The sequence below is a fragment of the Chiloscyllium plagiosum genome, chromosome 7 (assembly GCF_004010195.1).
Source record: "Chiloscyllium plagiosum isolate BGI_BamShark_2017 chromosome 7, ASM401019v2, whole genome shotgun sequence".
Taxonomy (NCBI): domain Eukaryota; kingdom Metazoa; phylum Chordata; class Chondrichthyes; order Orectolobiformes; family Hemiscylliidae; genus Chiloscyllium; species Chiloscyllium plagiosum.
In genome coordinates, this window is record NC_057716.1 from 37,988,627 (window position 1) to 37,999,698 (window position 11,072).

The 11,072-nt window shown below is 38.3% G+C and overlaps 1 long non-coding RNA gene across 1 annotated transcript; it reads right to left on the reverse strand.

Moving 5' to 3' along the window:
- Positions 1-1,268: 1,268 nt before the first annotated feature.
- On the reverse strand, positions 1,269-10,750 carry LOC122552005. The gene is made up of 3 exons (XR_006312253.1): positions 10,586-10,750; positions 8,666-8,752; positions 1,269-1,774 (listed from the first exon to the last, which is right to left on the reverse strand). It is a non-coding gene; the product is annotated as an uncharacterized LOC122552005 (long non-coding RNA).
- Positions 10,751-11,072: the final 322 nt, after the last annotated feature.

Consider the following 11,072-nt stretch of genomic DNA (forward strand, 5'->3'; position numbering starts at 1 on the left):
GGGTTACAGAGGGACATAGATAAGCTGCAGAGCTAGGCTGAGGTGGCAAATGGAGTTTAATGTGGAAAAGTGTGAAGTGATTCACTTTGGAAGGAGTAACAGGAATAAAGAGTACGGGGCTAATGGTAAGATTCTTGGTAATGTGGATGAGCATAGAGATCTCGGTGTCCATGTACATAGATTCCTGAAAGTTGCCACCCAGGTTGACAGGGTTGTTAAGAAGGCATACGGTGTGTTGCCTTTAATCGTAGAGGGATTGAGTTTCGGGGCCACGAGGACATGCAGCTGTACGAAACTCTGGTGCGGCTGTACTTGGAGTATTGCATACATTTCTGGTCACCGCATAGGAAGGGTGTGAAAGCTTTGGAAAGGGTTCAGAGGAGATCTACTAGAATATTGCCTGGTACGGAGGGAAGATTTTATGAGGAAAGGCTGAGGGACTTGAGGATGTTTTTGTTAGAGAGAAGAAGATTGAGAGATAACTTAATTGAGACACATAAGATATTCAGAGGGTTAGATAGGGTGGATAGTGAGAGCCTTTTTCCTTGGATGGTGATGGCTAGTGGGGGGCATAGCTTTAAATTGAGAGGCGATAGATATAGGACAGATGTCAGAGATAGTATCTTCACTCAGAGTAGTAGGGATGTGGAAGTCACTGCCTGAAACAGTAGTAGACTCGTTAACTTTAAGGGCATTTATGTGGTCATTGGATAGGATTATGGATGAAAATGCAATAGTTTAGGATAGATAGGCTTCAGATTGGTTCCACAGGTTAGCACAACATTGAGGGCCAAAGAGCCTGTACTGTGCTGTAATGTTCTATAATACATAAGGTCACTGGAGAAATTTGGCAAGCAATGCATTTGCCTCATCCTGGGAATTAAATGGAAGGATCCTGAAACAAGTGCAGTGAGCTTCTTGAAGCTAGATCTAAAACATTTAAGCAAAATACTGCCAAAATCAACTATGATGGATTGGATACTGTGTCCACTGAATTGTGGAATCCTCTGGGAAACCTGTTTTCTCAACTCTCAAATTGTCAGTGTTTCAGTAAAGGACCAAAAAAATCACAACAAAGATACTGAAGCTATTCTTGAAGCATGGCAGCACAATATTACTGATTGGACTGGCAACAGATTGTCCATCCAACCCATCATGATTGACATCCAAATAATATAATGATGAGACAGAGCAGCACCAAGAAAGAAAGAAAAGCAAACAAAACTTGCACAAGAAAGTGTTGTCAAGATTCAGAAAATTCATATTAAAAACAAACCCAGAAAGGTAACTACATAAAAGGAATAATTTCTTCATGAATAGATGATGTTTTCTGATGTGGGTGAGTCCACAAGCAGGGGGCACATTTGAAAATTAGGAGGTCAGCTCTTGAACAGAGACGGTTTGTGCAACATTGAAATTTTCTGCCTTAGAAGTTAATGGAAGCAGGGACATTAAAATTTTTAAGTCAAAAGTGGATAGTTTCTTGTTAGGCAAGAGATTCAAAGAACATCAGAAGTATATGGGAAGGTGAAATTTGAACTTCGAACTTGTCAGCATGATCTTATGGAGTGGCAGAAGAGACTCAAGAGACTGAATGGCTTACACCTGGTCCTATTTCGAATTCTCCTCAGTACTCTGGATCTGAGTATCTTGTGGGAAATCTTGCTCTGTGTCCAATGATCTGGAGGTGGAGAATCAGCCTGATCAATCACATGGACAGCCACAGTGGAAAAGCACATTCCTGAGTAAATGTCATCCTGGAGTCAAGGGACAGCTATTGACAAGAGGGATGAAAACAAAGATGAGAAAAATATTCATATTTAATGTCGAATTGGTAAGCAAACTAAATTTATTTCCAGAACAAAAATGTCAAAAAAATGAGGGATAGAATTCAAGTTTCTAAACTTTAATAAATTAAATCAGATAAAGGTATATTTGGCATAAAAATAGGTTCAAGGAAGTAGAGTTGGAACTGATCATTGAAATTTAAGAAACCAGAAAGAAAATTTTGTAATTAGAATTTTTTTAATGAATTGACAACACTACAATCTGATACTTAAAGGTGGGAATCTTAAATTTAATAAAATATTTAAAAGTTAATTCATGATTATCAAGGAATGTGCTTGTCAATTTTTTTATGGTCAGGTGTACAAAGTGAATTCCTGCAGTCAGCAACTTTCCCATTAAGTACCTGTACCAATAGGATAATTTCAATGTGCAGTTCATGCTCAGCTCACATCTTTCCCTCTATTTCTTCTATTTATAGAGTAAAACATCAAGCTGAACCAAGTGCCTTAACTGCACTATGAGAAATACAATGACATGACCTCTTACAACAATCTAGATCTGTCAGGCCATGCTGCCTTTCTGTAGCTTTCATTACAAGTGATGTCAGTCACATAGTGAATAAGGTCTGAATTAGACTCCGTTGTGACAGGAAAAGTATCGCTTGCTGTCAAGTTCCATGCACCCTGCCACATAATATATACGTTCTATAAACAGTCAATTTTCTGCTTTCTTTACACAACAATGAAACAATTTATCCGAGTGAAATGAATTAAGTGCAAATAAATGTACAACAATTCTGTTTCTTTCATTTTCAGAAATGGAACAAGGTATATGGAATCATTTTGTGGATTTAATACTGTTGTGCTTCATTAATTTCTGACCTTCAGTGATTTTTTTTTGTTTATTAACTAGCCTGAAATATTTGATTGCAATGACAAGCAAGAATGCTGTCAGAACAACTATCGATGTTATAAGCAAGGTGGAAGCATGTCTTGAAAGCACTCAGAGCTGAAAATGTGTTGCTGGAAAAGCGCAGCAGGTCTTCAGGAAGGGCTTATGCCCGAAACTTCGATTCTCCTGTTCCTTGGATGCTGCCTGACCTGCTGCGCTTTTCCAGCAACACATTTTCAGCTCTGATCTCCAGCATCTGCAGTCCTCACTTTCTCCTTGAAAGCACTCAAAATGGTTTTGGTTCGTCTCAGTTTTCTGGCTTTCAGGTAATGGGAACTTGGATTTTTTTCGAATCACCTTGTTCCTGGACTATTTATATTTTGTTCTATTGTTTGAATTAATATGCTCAGACAACAGACTTTCATATAAACAAAATTCATCAAGTAAACAAAAATGTCAAATCAAAGGAGCAAATAAAGCAAACAAAAGTTACTGTGTTAAAAATCAACCATTGGAAATCTGAAATAAAGAAACTTTTGCTGGGAATACTCAGCAGGTCTGGCAGCATGCATGAAGAGGATAAGTGATAATGTTTAAGGTTGATCACCTTTCAGCAGATTTGAAGGAAAAGAGTATTTGTGGAATCCCTCTTGCTTAACGAAAATATCACCTTGCGAATTTTAACTGCTAAGAATTGATCATTATTTATGAACATATTGGTGTGTTTATTAATCCCAATTCAATCTGCCCATAAATGTCAGCAATAATTTCTCATGATTACAAGCAGTAGCATTCTACAGACATTCAATTTCATTCTTATCACAGACAGGTAGGCAAATGTTGATACATTAGTTTTTATTCTGGATCAGTGGTGCTGGAAGAGCACAGCAATTCAGGCAGCATCCGACGAGCAGCAAAATCGACGTTTCGGGCAAAAGCCCTTCATCAGGAATAGTGCCTTTTGCCCGAAACGTCGATTTTGCTGCTCATCGGATTCTGACTGAACTGCTGTGCTCTTCCAGCACCACTGATCCAGAATCTGGTTTCCAGCATCTGTAGTCATTGTTTTTACCACATTAGTTTTTATGTTTAGTGAATATGACAAAGTAATCAGGGGTTCAGATTGTAGCCAATGTAGGAGTTCAGTGTTAAGGGTCTTTTGGCGCAAAGGTAGTGCTCCTAATGGTAGGCAAAAATGTCATTGTTCAGGTCCTATTTGCACCAATCACCTGTCATAACATTTCTGAACAGGTTGATGAAAAATATTTACGAGTTCAGAGTTTCATATCAAGGTTTCTTTTTCGTATTCTGATTTATATCAATGGCCTATTCTCAAAAATGAAACCAGTTCTTTACTTATTTTAAAATCAATTTCAAAGCAGTAGTTAAAGTCAACACAGAGTATGAGAAATTCTCCAAAAGAACACAATAATTTGATGCAGAGTAGACTATTTGACCCCATAAGCCTGCTAGACCATTCAAATGGTTGACCTGAATTCAGCCTCAACTCATCTATCTGCCTCTTATACTTGGATTCCCTTGTCAGACAAGAATCTAACTCAGTCCTTAAAATATTCAATGACCCTGTTTTCACTGTATCCTGAATAGACTCATGAACCTCTAAGAAAATAATTCTACTAATCACTGTCTTAAATTGGAGATCACTTATTTTAAAATTACGTCCCTAGTTCTAGTCTCTCCCATAAGAATTATGAACACTGCATCCAGAGAATAGGCCGCTAGTTTAAAAATCGTGTAGTGAGTGGCAAGTGGGTTCATTCTGAGCATTGGACTAAGGGAGGGGTCAGCAAATTTAAAACAAATGTGGACAGCCAGAAGTGAGTGAATTGTGAACACAGCACTGAGAGAGACCAAGTGAGGCAAAAAAAATCCTAGAGCGACATCATTTGTAATCTCTATGTTTATTGATATGTGAGTCACTGCTGTTAGGGAGGGAGTCTGAATAGCTTCTTAAAAACTAAAAAAAGTAACATGAGGTCTTGAGGACAGAATCCCAGATAGAACTTAAAAAGCAGGACTTCAAAAGCAGCAATCTCAGGATTACATCAGTGAGTTTAAAAACAGGACATTAACTCAATTGCACATGTGACTGCAGAACTAGGAGGATCATATGAGAGCATCATATTTTTGAGACATTGGGACCAGTGCTAGGGCAGACAGAACCTACCCAAGCTTTACTGGTTTCATCTTAAAAGGACTGGGAGTGATATTCAAGTAGGGAGATTTGCTGACAGGGTTGGTTTGAACTAGCTTGTCAGTGGGATGGGAACCAGAGAGATAACCAAAATTGGAAGGGAGTAGGAAATCTGTGAGGGAAATGAGAAGACAAGAGAAACAAAGTGAAGCATTCAAAATACCTGAAATGCTGAGTGATGTCAAAAAGACAAATTAAAGGGCCATCTACATGAATGCTGCAGCATTCATAACAAACTAGATCATCTAAAGGCACAAGTGGCGGTAAATAGTTGAGATATAATTGACATATAGAAACATGGCTCATGGTGTCCTAGACTGGAAACTGAATATTCAAGAACATGCAAGGTTTAAGAAGGACAGACAAAAGGAAAAGGAGGTGGAGTTGTGCTGATGATATAGGAGGAGGTCAGAACATTAGTAAAGGAAGATCTTGGATTGGAATACAATGTGTGGAATCTGTTTAGGTTGAACTTAAAAACAGCAAGGACAGCAAATATTGATTGGAGTTATTTGGAACATTGTGAGTAGTTTTGAGCCCTTTATCTGAGGAAGATTGTGCTGACATGGGAGAGTTTCCAGAAGAGATTTACAAGAATGGTGCCAGGGATAAAGGGCTTATCATATGAGGAGTGGTTAAGGACTCTGGATGTGTACTTAATGGAGTTTAGAAGGATGACGGGGGATCTAATTGAAACTTCCAGAGGACTAAGCAGCCTGGATAGAGTGGACATGGAGAAGATCATTCCACTAGTAGGAGAAACTAGGACCCGAGGACACAGCCTTAGAGTAAAGGGACGATCCTTTTAAGCTGAGTTGAGGAGAGTGGTGAATCTGTGGAACTCTTGTTGCAGAAGGCTGTGGAGGCCAAATCATTGAATGGACTTAAGACAGAGATAGATAGGTTCTTCATTGGGAGGGGTATCAAGGGTTAGAGAGAGAAAGCAGAATAATGCAGTTGAGAAAGATGTCAGCCATGATTGAATGGTGGAGCAGGCTTGATGAGCAGAGTGCCTTAATTCTGCCCCTATATCTTATGGTCTAATGGTATAAGAACTGACAAGAAAAGGAAGAATAGAATACAAATGCAATCTGTTTAAAAAATACACAGGCTGCAAACGTATCTTCAGGAATGTAGAAAGCAAACATTTTATTAAGATGAATGTGGGTCCATTAAATGCAAAGTCAAGAGAATTTATAATGGGGAATTGAGAAATGGAAGAGAAGCTGAATGATTATTTTGTGTCTGTTTTCACTGAGTAATATGCAATAAGTCTCCCAGAATTGGAGATCCAAGTGACTAGGGTGAATGAGTAATTGAAGGAAATTAGAATTAGTAAGAATGTTGTACTGGAGAGAAGAATGGGGCTGAAAATTAATAAAACCAAAGGATCTGAAAGACCACATTCCAGAGTGTTCAAGGGGATGGTTGTGGAGAAAGTCACAATGCATTAACATGCAAACTTCATAGAATCTGGAATGATTCTTGCAGATTCTTAGCTTTTGAATGTTGGCCCACTATTGAGAAAGGGAAAGGGGGTTTAAAAAAGATACTTACCAGCCTTACATCAGCAGGAGAGAAAATGTTAGAATCTATCATAAAGGATGTGACAAATGGATACTTGGTAGAAATGAACTGATTGGGAATAATCAGCATGGGTTGTGAGTGGAAAATTGTGTTTGGCAAACATGTTGGAGTAAATTGAAAAAAGGGAGTTGAGGCATGTAGTTGATTTGGGTTTTCAGAAGTGGTTGGTTAGCAAAATTAAAGCATATTTTATGGGAGGTAATGTGCTGGCATGGATTAAAGATTGGCTAATGCTAACAGACAGAATAAAAAGAGTAGGGATACATTGGGATTTCTTGCTTCGGCAGACTATGACGAGCATGGTACTACAAGAATCAGTAACTGGCCCTGACTTGTCCACAATATTTATGTTTGGATGTGAGGGCCAAAAGTAATATTTCCAAAGTTGCAGATGATATAACACTAAGTAGGAATTTTGAGGAGATGTAAAATGGCTTCAGGACGATTTGGACAGGCTTAGTGATTGGGCAAGAACATGGCAATATGGAACATAATGTGGAAAAATGTGAAGTTATCACTTTGGTAGGATAAACGGTTGTGCAGAGTATTTCTTAAATGGTGAGAGTTGGAAAGTGTGGATGTCCAAAGGGTTGTTGGTGTCCTTTTCAGTAAATCACTGTAGGCTGACATGCACTGTCGGCGAACATTCAAATGGATAATGAGGGATTGGGAAAACTGGGGCTGTACTCCGCAAATTTCAAAGAGTGAGAAGTGATCTCATTGAAGGCTAACATACAGGTGCAACAAACGATTAGGAAAGTGAATGGAATGTTAGCCTTCATCATAAGAGGATGTGTACAAGAGTAGTAAAGTCTTGCTTTAATTGTATAGGAGCTTGTTTAGACTGTAGCTTGAGTACAGTGCAGTTTAGGTCTCTTTACCTCAGGATAGATATTATTACAAGAGAGGGAATGCAACAAATGTTCAGCAGACTTGGGAATGGGGACTATCCTGTGAAGAGACATTGGACAGACTGGGCCTGTATTCTGGAGAGTTTCAAAAAATTGAAAAGTGATCCCATTGAAACTTAGACAGGGTGAATGCAGGAAAGGTGTATCCCTGATCTAGAATGAGGGGGCACAATTTAAAAATCAAGGGGATGCAGTGTTGAATCAAGATGAACAGAATTCTTTTTTACTTAGAAGGTGATGAATTTTTGGAGTACTCCACTCCAAAAGACTGTGAAAGTTCTGTTTCTGAGTATATTTTAATGGAGAGACTGATAAATCTTTGATCATCAATAAAGTAAAGGATTAGGGGGTTAATGTAGGCAAAAAACATTGAAGTATTCAATCAGTCATGAATGTCTTAAATTGTAGAACAGACTCAATGAGCTGAATGGCCTACTCATGTTCCTATGATCTTATATTCAACATCCATCTTGTCAAGGCCCTTGAGAAATAGCATGTATTCACAATAAATTCTCAGTTCCAGAAATCCCTATCTTTACTATTACGTATTTTGAGAACATTTTAACCAGAGATAATTTAATTTGAGAATGCTTGCACACCTCTATATTAAAATATATTGTCCTACCACAGTTTTGTAAATGACGGTGCATTGTATGTGGATTTCAGTCTAAGCTGCACTTACATGTTCTGACTTAGAATGGTATTTGATTTTAAAAAAGAACATTGAAATTCCTTGAAAACAGGTAAAAATTGGGATAACTTGGTTAACTCCCAAAATGGGTGTATATTTGCAATTCTCGATAATCCCATGCTGTCCACATTAACTTTATTCTGCCTGACTTTTTAAGTGATTTCACTGTCCAGCAAATGTCAACAGTGCTGTTCATTAACTGAATGCATTAGCATTGTGCCAATCTTGAGACTGACTAGTAAGTCTTAAAGAGGAGAAAGTGAGGACTGCAGATGCTGGAGATCAGAGTCAAGAGTGTGGTGCAGGAAAAGCACAACAGGTCAGGCAGCATTCGAGGAGCTGGAGAATTGATGTTCCAGGCAAAAGCCCTTCATTTCCTGCTCCTCAGATGTTACCTGACCTGTTATGCTTTTCCAGCACCACTCTCTCAACTCTGGCAATGCTCAAAGTTACCTTCTGCTGCATTCACCTAGCTTGCATCACTTACAGCAGGTGGATTTTGGTTGAACCAGGTACAGTTAAGGGAATGTGACCTGTAAATATTTGTAGAATAACATAACATATTAAAGAGCACACTCCAACCTTCTCAGATGCTGCGATGGTAGCCTTTGGGGATGAGGAGAAAAGACATCTGGCATCCGTAGATGCCAGAAGCCCTCCAGACTTAAGCTGAAAAGGAAGTGGAAGGAATTAGCCTTGGAGGTTAAAGCCAAGCATTGAGGACCTGGATGCAATGTCACACAAAGTTCAATGCTTTCACACATTAAGTCAAAGTCAGTAAATGCACCTTCAAATGTTATCTCAGCTTAGTAAGGGCTTCAGGATTCTGGAGCAGTTTCACCATTGTGACACAGTGATGTGCATCAATGAATCAGCCTCAATGATGTCACAGCAGATGTCTTTGATAGTCATTAAAAAAAACACTCTCAGTAAAGTCACTTTAGAAAAGCTTTACCCAAAGATCTGTGGGAATTCCTTCAGTCATCTTGGAAAAGGAACATCTTCATCCATTTTATGACTATGTCATGTTTAAAGGTAAACTGAACTTTACATTGAAAACAGCATTTACAATAGTTTTACTACAAACTTTACAACAAAGATTAACTGATGCCTTTAGTCAACTAAGAATACTAAACAAAACAAAATCAGTATAGTTAAAGATCAAAATTCTAATAATATTCATCCAGAGCAAGAAAACAAATTCACAACTTCAAGTGGTTATCAACAATTGTCCATTGCAACAAAATTTAGTTGTACCATTCTTTCCACCAGAAAAATTCAAGCTATCAGAACTGAAGTTCTTAAGAAGAGTCATAACATGCTTAATCCATTAACATTGTTTCTTCTCCCCAATGCTGCCAGACTTGTTGAGTTTCTTCAGCGTTAGACCATAAGACATAGGAGGAAAAAGTAGGCCATTCAGCCACCAAGTCTGCTCTACTATTCAATCATGGCTGATAAGTTTCTCAACTCATTCTCCAGCTTTATGGCCATAATTCTTGATCCCCTTGATTAAGGACATATCTATCTCAGTCTTAAATACACTCAATGACCTGGCCTCCTCTGCCTTCTGTGACAATGAATTCCATAGATTCACCATTCTCTGGCTGAAGAAGTTATTCCTTGTCACCGTTCTAAAAGGTCTTCCCTTTACTCTGAGGCAATGCCCTCAGATCCTAGTCTCTCCTACCAATTCTGTGCCATTTCAGATTTCCAGCATTTTGCTTATTGAAATAAAATAAGTCACTTCTCAGAAATGTTCTACACTCTGAGGTACGCAGCTCTCCTCAGACACTGTTAAGTACATCACATCTCAAAGCAACAAATCAAGTCATTCCCAATCCAATATGTACATTCATGCCTTGGAACAGAATCTTGAAAACATTAATACTATAAGGGAACAAGCTTCTTTGCATGAAGAACAACAATCTATGGATGGATTACTTTTTTTCTCTGAGGGAAAATAACAACTGTATCTGTTGCTCATAATGGAACAGGAGCATAACCACGTCTTAATTCTTATACACTCATACAGTTACATTCACACCAATTCCTTCAGCAAAATCAAATAAATCTTTGAACCCAGCAAAGAAAATGCAAAATCACCAATATTACCTAAAGTATTCCCATTTCAAGTATTTCTGACCTATCTATTGAAATAGATAAATCAAGTCAAAGACTTGGGGAAGAGTGGAAGGGAAAAAGAAAGATTTGTAGTAAATGCAGTAAAAAGTAGGCATCTAAGCAGCTAATGATACTGTTACTCAATTTTGATGAGAAGGGCAAAACCGGCCTAGGGAGGGGTGTTGGTAAGGCCTTCAGTATCCAGAAGCAACCTTGTCACAGAAACATGCACCACTAAACATAGATAGCAGAGCTTGGGTGGAGCTTAGTATACTCAGATAAACCATGACACAATACTACTTCACCATAGACTACAAGTTTAGAGAGTCTTGAGAGCACATAATAATGAATACATGAGGAAGGTAGATTATCCCTTACCTAATGTAACTCTTAGATCAGCGACAAATATATCTTCAATTGTAGGACAATATTTAGTGCTAATGTATGATAAAATATGTTATTTTGAAGTCAAAGCCTGAAGACAGTTATTGGCTTTGCATTTTCCTTGACTCTCTCTGTCTTGAATCCAAGCTCAGTATGATGTTAAACCACATGATAAATGATACTCTACCAATTACGCAACTGTCCTCAGACACTGTTAAGTACATCACATTCCCATCACTCATATTCCAGGCTACTCTAATAATCAGGACTCACACTATATGTTGCACCCCTGTCTTATGGAGTGCTGCAGGCCACACAATACATTCAACTTGTATACATTGTCAGCTGTTCAATACTTACAATCATATCACCCAAACACTATATTGTGTCACAGTCACCAACACAGTTCAATGTCTCTAATAGGATAACTTGACACACAATTGGAGACAGCAAAAAACAATTGATGGGTAATGATCTTGCA